The 13,912-nt window shown below is 31.7% G+C and overlaps 1 pseudogene; it reads left to right on the top strand.

Annotated features, from left to right (window-relative positions):
* The first annotated feature begins 4,582 nt into the window (after window positions 1-4,582).
* LOC132307561 (probable glutathione S-transferase parA) lies at window positions 4,583-13,585 on the top strand (annotated as a pseudogene).
* The last annotated feature ends 327 nt before the right edge of the window (window positions 13,586-13,912 follow it).

Below are 13,912 nucleotides of genomic sequence, written 5' to 3'. Positions count from 1 at the left end.
TACCTTTGGAAAAAAAAGTGGTACCTTCGAAAAAGGGACTTATTTTTGCAATCGAAATTGGTATTACACCCCACACCGCTAATTAAGTTGCACATTACATCCATAAGCAGCTTCATTAGCGCCATGAATAACACAAAATATTCTCCAAGCTAGCTAAGCGAGTGTTTAGAAAATATGGTACCTGGATGCTAAAAGGTGGTACCTTCAGTTTAAAAACGTGGTACCTTTGGAAAAAAAGTGGTACCTTTGCAAAATGGACTTATTTTTGCAATTGAAAATGGTATTACACCCTACACCGCTAATTAGGTTGCACATTATATCCACAAATAAATCCATTAGTGCCATCAAGAGTACAAACTATATTCCAATCTAGCTAACTTAAGGGAATGAATAGTACAAAATATACTCCAAGATCACTTGGAACATTGTTTCTTTGCTATTTTTTTAATTTTTTATTTTTAATTTTACAATATATCCTAAACACAATTATTCTTTACTTGATAGGTAAAAAAGCTGCTTTTAAGCCAGTTCTATAATTCTACTTTACTTGATATCTAGCTGATTGACAATGTTGAATAAATAACAAAAAACATTCTTAATAATGCATTTGTACATCTAAATGGAACATTACTAATCAGCTAAATATTAACAAAAGGTAAGGAAGATACAAGTATTTTTCATATATAGAAGCCCTTTTACTTTCTAATGGAACTAACAATCTATGTCTTGCGCCTGTGTTCAATAAATAAATGATGCATGTCCTTAATATGAAAAAAAATAATATTAATGCACACATCATATCATATCACCACATACAACATAAAACGTATTAATGAGAATAACAAAAATCCATTACTTTTCATTAAGCAAAAAAATTAAGTCTAGTACGATGTTTACAAAATATTTAAAGCCACCATGAATATTAAAAAAGTTCCCATCCATCCAATATGATAATATCAATAAGGAATAAAAACTAAACTACTAAATTTAAAAAGAAACAATCATCTTTTTCAAAATAAGAACATAACCATCAATTTTGAACATATATTAGATCCCCTCGTTTGTACAAAATCTTGATGGCAACAATCGATCCTTCAATCACATTCTGTAATAAAAAAAAAAAATTTAAGTTTATTACATTTAATGAAATCAGTACATGGCTCTATTAAAAATTTACTAACACACGATGCAAAAAAATAATATTTGAACAAATTTAAAACTTACTTGAACATGAAAAGTCATAGTGATGCTTCGAATAACCCTTGTAGCCTCCTTTGATTCCTATAGAAAAGTCCTTAGCTCTTAACCTGCTAATTTTTGGATTTCATCTACTATATATATATATATTGTGCAAATAGTTGAGAGAATAAAATGCATCAGTAATATATGTTACTTCCCTTGGGAGAGATGCTAAACATAGAAAATTCCAAAGTAGAATTGAAACAAAGGTACATTAGAAATTGATTTCATATCAACATCATTATATATATATATAAGTGTTACAAATTTATATTAAGCACTCACCTTAACTATGAAGATTTATGTCTTCAAAGAAAGAATAAATCCCCTTTAGAAGGTAAAATCACCCCAATCCTACCCAAAAACCTGCAAATAAATTAATTGCGTTTTATTTAATAATTAAATTCAACAAATTTCAATCTTAATGTTTCTTGATACTCTAAATTAAAGATTATATGCCAAAAATGCCCTAATGGCAATTAGAGATTTAGATTTTTAGAACATAAAAGGAAGAATTTAATGAGCCAATCCTTTGTATGCTAATTCATGAACAACACATTCAAGGTATACTGCCAGATTAGCAAACCAAATAGTACTACCGCCACAAACTGCTTAAAATGTTAAACCAATTCAAATATATACACATTTTCTAAAACGCAAAAATGAAAATCAATTAAACTAACCCATCATTAATGAAAATCAATACAACCCAGCCCACCATTATTAGTTATACACATCTGTATATTCATCTATTCATCTCTAAGATGCAAAATAGCTAGGTAGAGATAGAAGAGTACTAGGAACAATCACAGGGGGGAATACAAATTCAGCACATGGCATTATTACACTTGTGAAGAATGGAAGCCAAGATATATATATATATATATATATATATATATGTATATATATATATATAACCTCAATCTCTCAATCAAACGAGCTAAGAACATTGGCAGCAACATTGTCAATAATCTCAGCACTGTAGAATCTCAGGTGTTATAAATTTATTTATTTGATTGAAACTGAATTTAGGAGGAAATGGCTCATAATGGCCATTAGAATCCACATCTAATAAAAATGGACACACTTTACCTTTGTGCATTCCTACTAAGTGAAGACAAATCATTTGTATGTAAACAAAAATGTAAGTTTTGCAAGTTTTACTATATTTAGAAGTATTAACAGGCATGATTACTATCTTATTCTGTCACGTTTGCTAGACATCCCTTCATTTCTAATTTCTAATGATTATTTATAGTCTAAACTGAAACAGAAGAGGAAATTAGATATTAAGGACCAAATATATGTTAATGAATTTACATACAGGAGATGTAATTTTCCAGACACCTAAAGTTAGCCACTCAATCATTACAGAAGCCTCATCTTATTCTATTAAGACTTCGGGATAACCATACTAGGATACTCCATATATACATGTAATTTTTGTTTTTATTTTTTTCGAAAAATAAGTATGCAAAAAAAAAAAAAAAAAAAAAAAAAAGTCTGTAAAATATACATGTAATTTTTCACATCCAAATAGATAAATACATTTAAGAACATGCCAGTTTTATAAACATGTGCCAATCCTGTAGCATTCACAGTCAAGAAAGTGATAATGGTTGTACTTTTGGTGCTCAAATATATGAAGAGAGAAGTAAAAAATAGAGAGAAAAATAAATGAAACTAATGGCACCAAATAAAAATAAAAAATAAAAAACGAGGCAAGATTCATAAGGTATGCAACCAAAAACCCTAACACTCAAAAACTCCAAAAATCGACCATGATCAATAGAGACCAGCCCACTTTCATTCACATTTAACAACAAAAATTGAATCTGTAACAAGAAACAAACACCAAATACACAAAATCATGTACAAATCTTGTGTTCCCTAATCTCATTACACATGCCAGAAAACAGAACAGAGAAACCTAAATTTACCATCTCTTCGACCATTAAAATGGGATTGTTGAAGGACTGTGCTGTTTCAAGTTTCATTCTCCATGACTGGACCTTCCTCCGTCTTGCTGTTGTCCACCAGATTGAAGATTGAGAACTTCGGTGCTCTAGCTCGTCGTCAATGGTTGTTTTCTCGAAAAGCCCCAAACAGCTAGAGAGGGCGCACGAATAAGGATTCTGAATGATTAGGGCTCCAATGGCTTAAATTAGATGAGGAAATAAGAAGGGTAATAAGGTAAATGCATTTGAATAGGGAAAAGGGCATTTTAGACAACAAAAATTTTAAACAATAAAACTTCATGTGCCATATCACCATTTAGGTCAAACTCATTTTTGTGAAAATATAAAACTTTGACTCCGCCAATGTGTAAATATAGGACCCTAATCCCATTTATATGTAAAATTCCTAATTTATAAACTCCTTGTCATGAAATTTTAAAAATATGTAGATTGGTATATTTGAAAAGTCATTTCCTATCACAATAATAAAAAATATTACTGCAAGAATTACACTTATAAAATTTGATTATCAGAAAGAGAGATTTTAATTAACTTATCGGAAAAAAAAAAGTTGATTAGTAAAGTCTCTTTATAGTTTGGAGGATTGAACTACACGTTTCTAGTCCAGATAAAAAATAAATAAAAAACTATACATTTTGTGGGCCATCGACATGGAACCAAGAATGAAAGAAGTCAAAGCAAGTTCCAAGGTTTTACTCACATTCTGACATAACTGTCAAGAAATTGAAAAGACTTCTAGTTAGTTCTAGAATTTAGAAGAATAGTCTAGAATTTACAAGAACCTCAATGACATTTAGGACTTAACTCATTGAAGCAACAGGCCCAAGGTGCATAAAATCCAAATAGAAAGGCACTAGGCCTTAACTCATGGAAGCCCATAATTCCAAATCCAACAGGAAACTCAAATCCGGTGAAAAAATTCCCATGTTATACGTCCTGATAAATCATTTTCTTTTTAAAACAAACTTGATTTATCGTTGGCGGTAGTCTAAAACTATTACTCTGAACAGCAATACCTTTAGACTAAAAAAGAATGAATCCAATTTCTTTCAATTTCAAAGTCATCCTTTTTGTCCAACTCATTATTAGGACAAAATTTCTAACCTAATAACCAATACTTTAATCTTACATCAGATCTCATTCCTATAGGGCTGCTACGCACAAAATTTCTAGCATACTTGTGAGGCATGCCATGACGACCGTGAGTTGACAATTCTATAACAAATTTCCCCATCAAAAGTTTCTTATAAATACTTGCTCCAACTTCATTCATTTTCATATAACATAAGCAATCTCAAATACTACGTACAACCCATTTGCAACTACCCATTTCTTCTTCTTCAGTCTTTGTTTGAGTCATAACAATGGCTGACGAATTGATTCTCTTGGAGTTCTGGCCCAGCCCTTTTGCACAGAGGGTGAAAATTGCCTTGGCTGAGAAAGGCATAGACTATGAGTCCAAAGAAGAGAACTTGTTGATCAATGGGAAGAGTCCTCTACTCCTAAACATGAACCCTGTTAATAAGCAAATCCCAGTTTTGATCCATGATGGGAAATCTGTTGGGAAACGTGCAAGTTTTAAAAACTTTTCGAGAGATTTTGATTAATAGATCTTGATTCATCACATAGAGACAAGTTTTATGTAAAAATAAAAATATGATGTATCATTCAATTAATAGATTGAATACTTATATCAAAGGTCTGAGTAAACCTTTAAATCTTTCCTCTAAAGTGAATGTTCTCACTTATTGTAGATCCCTTAGCAAAATGCCTTCTCCTTAGATCTCCATCTTCTTGGTAATTGTTTTGCCTTTAGGAATCACTCATAAGCCTCCATGAATAACCTTGGATAACTAGGCTTGTGGGAGCCTCCATTAGATGAGAACATAAATCCTAATTTTCTAGAGAGAGAAAATATATTCCTTTTTCCTTCTACTAAAAATCACACCTAAAATATACATAGACCATGTATATTTATAGGCAACATAAAGGTAAAGAAAATGAAACAACTAATCATTCTCAATCTCTAATTTACATGTCTCAAATCTAATATGATTCTAATATCAAGTTGGGCTATGAGTGAGAATCCATTGGGCCTATTATTTTATTGGCTACAATGAATTAATAATTGGCCCGATCCATGGACCCAATTCAATTAATTCATAAATTAATTTCTACTCCACTAAAAGAAATTAATTGAACTCCAATTAAATAATAAATAATCTCTAAGTCAATATTACACTTTGACTCCTCTATGCATAATTAGTTATTGGATAAATAAAGCCATCAATCCGACTACTTAATTAATATATTTATTTTGGTACCTTTGATTATTTCTGACTCGATCACAATAAAACATTTGTTTGACAAAAATAATAATTTAAATAAATAAATATATAATAAATCATTTTGTTTAAAAACACACGAAGGCCTTCGAATTTACTTTGTGATCAACCATAATCAATACAAAATAAATACAAGTAGCAATGATGCAAATATTGAAAATATAATCCTCTAACTATTAATTACATAACTACCCAAAGTGTCGGTCTAAGGATTCCGAATAATCCGCCGAACAAATCAAAGTAATTATTAATTAATAAAAGAGTCTATAATTTTCTCATACTTAAGAGTCAAATGCCATGACGGTGATAGGGAGCAATTGCATACGACGGCTCTCGCAATATATCTCAACCTAACGCGGATCCAGTTCAAATCTTAATTAATTATGAGTCCATCCATAATTACCGACTATGAACCATTTATGATTACTATTTATATATCATGCATTGATTGCCATCACAAACATATATATAAATATCTCTTGTAATCAAATGGACACTATCAATTCTATAATGAATCGAAATATAATACATTGAATTCACCAATTGTATAAAACATAAATATTTCATAAACGTTAGGAACATATGTCACTTTAATCCAAATAGGAATTTGCTATGCCAGGGCATATAAATCCCAACAGCTCCTACTTGCCCTCATAGCCAATTCAAATTGCACCTAACTCCAATGTTATCCAGATGATGATCAAAATTATTGATCAATAACACCTTTGATAATGGATCAACAAAGTTGTGTTCCAATGCAATGTTCTAGCCACAAGTACATTTTCCTCATAGCCAATTCAAATTGCATCTAACTCCAATGTTATCCAGGTGTTGATCAAAATTATTGATCGACGACACCTTTGTTAATGGATCAACAAAGTTGTGTTCCAATGCAATGTTCTAGCCACAAGTATATTTTCTTGCCGGACAATATCATGTAGAACATGATACTTCCTATCAGTGTATTTTGTTCATCTATGGAACCTTGGGTCATTGGTTTGGACTACTTCTGCACTATTGTCGCAATATAGCTCGATAGGCAGGCTAGTATGCTCCACAACCTCTAAATCAGTGAGATCAAACCAATAGGCTTCTTTTGCCGCCTTTAAGGCTGCAATATATTCCACCTGCAGGTTTGAGTCAGCAGTTGAAATCTGCTTAACAATCTACCAACTGATTTCCCTTCCATTAAGTGAACATACACTAAGTCATGAACCTCATAGTATCTACTTCTGATTAAAATTCAGAACTAGCATACCTGACTAGGACCATATCATCACATCCATAAATGAGTATGATATCATTGATTCTTCTTAGGTACTTAATGATATTTTTCACAACAGACTAGTTGTCAAGTCCAGTATTGGACTGATCTTTACTGACTATCCCTACTATGTAGCGGATGTCCTGTTTAGTATAGACCATGGCATATACAAGACTCTCATATGCCGAAGCATATTGTTCCAGTCTCATTTGCTCAATCTTCTTTGATAGTCTTGAAAAACTACTTACTAGAGAGAGCAATCCATATCAATAAAGCAAGAACTCATTTTTTGAGTTATGCATACCAAACCTGGTCAAAACTTTATCAATGTAGGATTATTAAGATAAACCTATTTTCCTTTTAACCTGATCTTGCAAAAGCTTGATCCTAGGAATATAGCTTACATCTTGAAAATCCTTCATTTAAAAGTAATTGAACAGCTACCTTTTTATTGATGACAAAACTTCCACGTCATTATAAATGAGTAGGATGTCATCAATATATAGAATTAAGAAAAATAATGACATTCCCTTGTACACTCATGATTTATTCACTAAGAAATCTTCTGGTATCTTTTTGTAGATTAACTTGCCTTCCATAGGTATCACCCTACTAGAAAGTTCTACAAGATCCCAGAATTTATTAGAATACATAGATTCCAACTCTGATTTCATAGTAACTAGCCAAAACGATCTGTATCCATATCGGTTCACGCTTCCGTGTAGCTTACTGGGTCCAACTCATGTTTAACAGGGATGTCCATAATGGTCTCACCTAAAAACATGATTCTATCGGTTGGATGATAATCCTCCCACTACATTAATGTACCGATGCAGGAATCTGTGTACTAGATGATGCTGACGCATCAATAGAGAATTCATATATTATTCTCAATCTCTATAATAAGTGTGTTCACATGTGGTACATCTGGTACTCATACCATATTCTCTAACACTATGTTACTAGGTATGTGATTCATAATATGATTCTCCTGTAGATAAACAGTGAGTGTAAACAATCAACTTTTATCTTTGAGATCATAAAATAATCCATCCTAGTGACTTTAGAGTAGCTATCAAATCTAGCATGCCTATGATCTGCTTCCAACTTATTCGTCCATATCAAGCGCATATGTGCAAGACTACCCCATATGTGTATGTGATTCAAACTAATAGTTAGTAAAAAACACAGCTCAAACGGTATCCTTAAGACAGACTAAGATGGAATGCAGTTCATAATGTGCATCGATATCATTAACACTAAACTCTTAAATGAAAGAGATAATGTAGCATAATTGTTCACAGATCTAACCATGTTAAGTAGAATTCTGTTATTCCTATTTGACACCTCAATCCATTGAGCGTCAATTGCGGAAAACTGGTACACAACACCCTCATTGACTATATAGTCTTTGCACTATCCCAAGAAATACTCATATCCACAATCAGATCGAAGTATTTTGATAAGTTTACCTAATCTGTGCTCCATATCAGTCTTGACACTTTCAGAATATATCAAAAGTTTAAAACTCTTGTCGCATCAAATAAATTTATCCAAAACTTGAGTAATCTTGCTTGTATGTTCATAAGACCACACGTGTCTGTGTGTACCGACTCCAATTGTTTTTTATGTCTATTTCATTTGGCTGATTAAACCCTTAGGGTTTTCTATCCTTCAATATAAGATTCACAAGTTGGTTTAGGCTCATCTGACTCACTAGGTTATAAACCTTCTTTGACCAATCTTTGAATCTCATTTTGATTGATTACAACCCAATAATAGACACTAAAAATACAATGAGTCAGGAATAACAATTTTTCTCTTAACATTCAATCTAGAAGATGCAACATTAGTTTCTACATCCTGCAAATCTTAAGAGTTTGTGATTATAGTATATTAACCATCTTTCAATGCACCAGAAGCAATCGCAAATCTATTCAATTTTATTAAACCAATTTTACAAAATAACAACACAGTTTTTATAAACCACAAGTGAAACAAGAATAAGATAGCGTCTAACTTTTGTGCATAAAGATAGTTCTCTAATACTATTATCCTCATACTCTCAAATTTCAGATGTAAAACTCCCACTGACTTGGCTACAACCTTGACATCAGGTCAGGTACAAATATATTCCATATCATCGAGGCTTCTGGATTCCTGAAATCCTTGCAACGAATTGCAAAAATGTTTAGTAGCTCCAAAATCTATCCATCAGGAATTAATAGATATAACCACATAACATGGCTCAATGATTAAATATATATTTTTCTATGCCACGTCATTGCTTAGACAATTCGTCCTTTAGTGTCTTCGTTAGCAGCAAAAGAAACAATTTAATTTGCCCTCAACATACACTGCCTTATTCCCTTTAACCTTTTGGATACCCATGTTTTGTGCTAGCCTAGTCCTATTATCATCCTTCTTCTTTGCTTTATCCGTCCACTTGGGCCTAGAAGAAGATGGTATAGACTAGGTTAGATTGATAGGAACGCCCATACTCTTGATTATCCCTTCATCTGTTACCAATTCTATAAGAATATCAGTGAGTGTGAACTCAAACTGATTTCTTATTTAGTTCACTCTAACTGAGTCGAACGAGTTTGGTAACAATGCAATAATCATGTCAACTTGAAACTTATCACCCAAGTCAGCCCTATTGATCTCCAGCTAATTTTTAAATAATAAATAATCATTTTCAAAATACAATTTCATACTGGAATTCCTTAGGCTATCTTGATGATGTTCAAGTCTGACATAGTACGTAGGCATACGTCCTATCTAATATCACTAAAACATCTCATTAAGTATCTTAAAGTAAAGGAATTAGGTATAGGAGTATTAAATACATTTTGTACCCTTACGTTGTGAATAAAATATCTAAGTTCCTTTTCTAGTCATTATAAATGAGGTCCACATACATTGAATATGTTAGCAGGCAGATAACATGGATTAGACATAATAAATCTGAATATAAATGCATTCATACAATATGCAAGGTGAATTATTAATACTATCATGCATATTTAAAATTAAAATGAGTTTGTTAACCACATAATACAATAAATCTCAAATAGAATAAGAGATCATTATCATTATTGGTAAACAATCCCTTTTAATTAATGTGGGTTCCTCAACTCTGTAGCATAATAAATCAATCAATCAATATGTCAATAACTTATCCTGTTGGAGGAGTTCATTATTACTGTTGTTGAGATTCATTTGCTATTAGGCGAGCACTTCCATTAAAATAGTATGTGGGTCCCTTAACCACTGCATGAAAAATCGGATACCAATATGCCAATAACTTATTCGGTTGGCGAAGTTCATTATTGCTATTGGCGGGCAAATCCCATCATCTCAATATCTCTTAAGACAATGCCTTGTCTATCTATATGAAATGATTCCCGATTTATGTTTAGCCTTTTGAAAATCACCTAGTATAGACCACTCCGTTGGGGAGCTAACACTATTGATTTTAGATTGAGTGTATAACGTTATTAAAGCTCTAATGAAAAATAAAATATTAAATATCTTGTCATTATAATCTAGACTCTTTAAATCATGCGTAGGGCCTTATTTTTAAAGATCTAAATACAATGAACATTTAATATTATTATTTTCATGAGACAACCATTCTTGTAATATTAAGACTCTTCAAATCATGCGTGGGGCCTTATTTTTGAAGATCTAATCACAATGATTTTAATAACGAAGGCCATGGGGTAATGTATAAAAATCCTCGCTCCCACTCAATTTTTAATCATTCATAATTAGGGTTTTATTTATTTATTCATTTACATGATATAATGCGTGCAAAACGTCTTAATTTTAATCCAATTAAATTTAGAAAATATTTGGACTTTAAATGATTCACTAATATTTAATTTGAGGCACACTTTCAAAATAATTTACAAAAATAATTTTTCGTTTCTCAATAAGTGCTCTTAAATTAATTAGTAATCAAATCCAATTAATTTTCATAATTTAATTAATATAAATCAAGTCATTTAATTAAATATCATGGATCCAATGCATGAATAATAATAATAAACAATTAATTATTCCATGCATCAGTTAATAAATAAATAACAGACAGAAGCAATTTAAATGGCCAATGGATTTAGCTTTTAACATTTATATGCTCTAAGAAATGCGCGAGGGTCTATCATTAGCCGCGTCACATGGGATTATTTCCCATCAATCCCTCTTGATCTCCGGCCAAAACCTTGCCGCCGACAACTCTCTGGTCGCCGGAAAATCGCCGAAAAATTTCAGAAATTAAATTAGGTCTTAAAAAATTTCAGAAAAATTTCGAAAAATTTCTAAAAAATCCCAGAAAATTCCTGAAGCCTAATTTAACCCTCTTGGACCTTCTTGAAGCTTCATAGCATCCTTTGACGAAGATTACATGGCTTTAAAAATATTTACAATTTAAAATACAATGGAAAAAATTAAATTACATCATTGAACTTTCAAACGGCTAAATCAAAGCCTTAATTACATTCATCCAAAGATAAAATTACATTAATTTAACCTATAAGCTTCATCCATGGTCCAACCATACATCATCATTCATTCACAATTATTCATACATCATCATGTATCAATATATATCAACATATTAAATCATACATCAACATACATCAATAAAAATATATATGAATATAATTTTGGATTCATGAATGATGATTTTCATAAAATCATAATCTCTAGTAATGAATCAAACCATGCTCTGATACCACTATTAGGAAACGTGCAAATTTTAAAAACTTTTCGAGGGATTTTGATTCATAGATATTGATTCATCACATAGAGACAAGTTTTATGTAAAAATAAAAATATGATGTATCATTCAATTAATGGATTGAATACTTACATCAAAAGTCTGAGTAAACCTTTAAATCTTTCCTCTAAAGTGAATGTTCTCACTTATTGTACATCCTTTAGCAAGATGCCTTCTCCTTGGATCTCCATCTTCTTGGTAATTGTTTTGTCTTTAGGAATCACTCATAAGCCTCCATGAATGACCTTGGATAATTAGGCTTGTGGGAGCCTCCATTAAATGAGAACATAAACCCTAATTTTCTAGAGAGAGAAAATATATTCCTTTTTCCTTCTACTAAAAATCACACCTAAAATATACATAGACCATGTATACTTATAGGCAACATAAAGGTAAAGAAAAGGAAACAACTAATCCTTCTCAATCTCTAATTCACATGTCTTAAATCTAATATGATTCCAATATCAAGTTGGGCTATGAGTGAGAATCCATTGGGCCTATTATTTTATTGGCTACAATGAATTAATAATTGGCCCGGTCCATGGACCCAATTCAATTAATTCATAAATTAATTTCTACTCCACTAAAAGAAATTAATTGAACTCCAATTAAATAATAAATAACCTCTAAGTTAATATTACACTTTGACTCCTCTATGCATAATTAGTTATCGGATAAATAAAGCCATTAATCCGACTACTTAATTAATATATTTATTTTTGTACCTTTGATTATTTCTGACTCGATCACAATAAAACATTTGTTTGACAAAAATAATAATTTAAATAAATAAATATATAATAAATCATTTTGTCTAAAAACACACGAAGGCCTTCGAATTTACTTTGTGATCAACCATAATCAATACAAAATAAATACAAGTAGCAATGATGAAAATATTGAAAATATAACCCTCTAATTATTAATTACATAACTACCCAAAGTGTCGGTTTAAGGATCCCGAAAAATCCGCCGAACAAATCAAAGTAATTATTAATTAATAAAAGAGTTTATAATTTTCTCATACTTAAGAGTCAAATGCCATAACGGTGATAGGGAGCAATTGCATACGACGGCTCTCGCAATATATCTCAACCTAATGCGGATCCAGTTCAAATCTTAATTAATTATGAGTCCATCCATAATTACCGACTATGAACCATTTATGATTACTATTTATATATCATGCATTGATTGCCATCACAAACATATATATAAATATCTCTTGTAATCAAATGGACACTATCAATTCTATAATGAATCGAAATATAATATATTGAATTCACCAATTGTATAAAACATAAATATTTCATAAACGTCAGGAACATATGTCACTTTAATCCAAACAGGAATTTGCTATGCCAGGGCATATAAATCCCAACAAAACCAATATGCGAGTCCCTCAACATAGTTCAATACATTGATGAGCTCTGGAATGATAAATATCCTTTCTTGCCTTGAGATCCTTACAAGCGCCCCCAAGCAAGGTTCTGGGCTGACTACATTGACAAGAAGGTCAGTTCAACCATTAGCCACTATGAACATATATTGTTGTAGTATCTTGTAAACTTAATTAATCTTATCAGTGTCATAGCAAATTTAAGTGTTAGCAATCCTTTATATGCAGATATTTAGCACTGGAAGGAAGTTAGGTATGAGCAAAGGTGAAACCCAAGAAGAAGCAAAGAAGGAACTCTTAGAGTGCTACAAACTATTGGAAGCAGAGCTAGGGGAGAAGACTTATTTTGGGGGAGAGACCTTTGGTTTTGTGGACATTGCTCTCATACCCTTTTTTGATTGGTTTTACATCTACAAGAAACTTGGCAACCTTAACATGGAGGAAGAGTGCCCTCAAATTGTGGCATGGGGTAAGAGGTGCATGGAGAGGGAGAGCGTGTCCAACACTCTTCCAGACCCGTACAAGCTCTATGACTTCTTCCTGGAGCTCGCAAAGGTGCTTGGTGGTCAGTAAAATTCCAGAAGATCGAGAACTGCTCTATGAAGAAGACATAATAAGATATTGATATAAAGCTTTCATACAGTTAATTACCATTTGGAATTCTCTCTCTCACTTCTATTCTCTCTCTCTTTTTTCGAGTTTTGTTGAGGTTTGTGTTGTTTTTGTTACATTGACAATAAACAAAGGACTTCATGTTCTGAATTGCAGCAATAAGAAGAAAACACAAGTGAGACGTTCAGTACTTTTTCCTTGCTTAATTGAAACAAATTTTCACCATCAATTTGAGATATTGTTCTAATTTTATTTTTATTTATTTATTTATTTTTTTTTTTTTTTGCA

This window comes from Cornus florida, unplaced genomic scaffold (genome assembly GCF_030987335.1).
Source record: "Cornus florida cultivar Cherokee Brave unplaced genomic scaffold, ASM3098733v1 CherokeeBrave_3.0.0_Hap2_Chr05, whole genome shotgun sequence".
Taxonomy (NCBI): Eukaryota; Viridiplantae; Streptophyta; class Magnoliopsida; order Cornales; family Cornaceae; genus Cornus; species Cornus florida.
The sequence above is the reverse complement of the archived record's forward strand: the minus strand, read 5'-3'. Positions and strand labels throughout refer to the sequence as shown.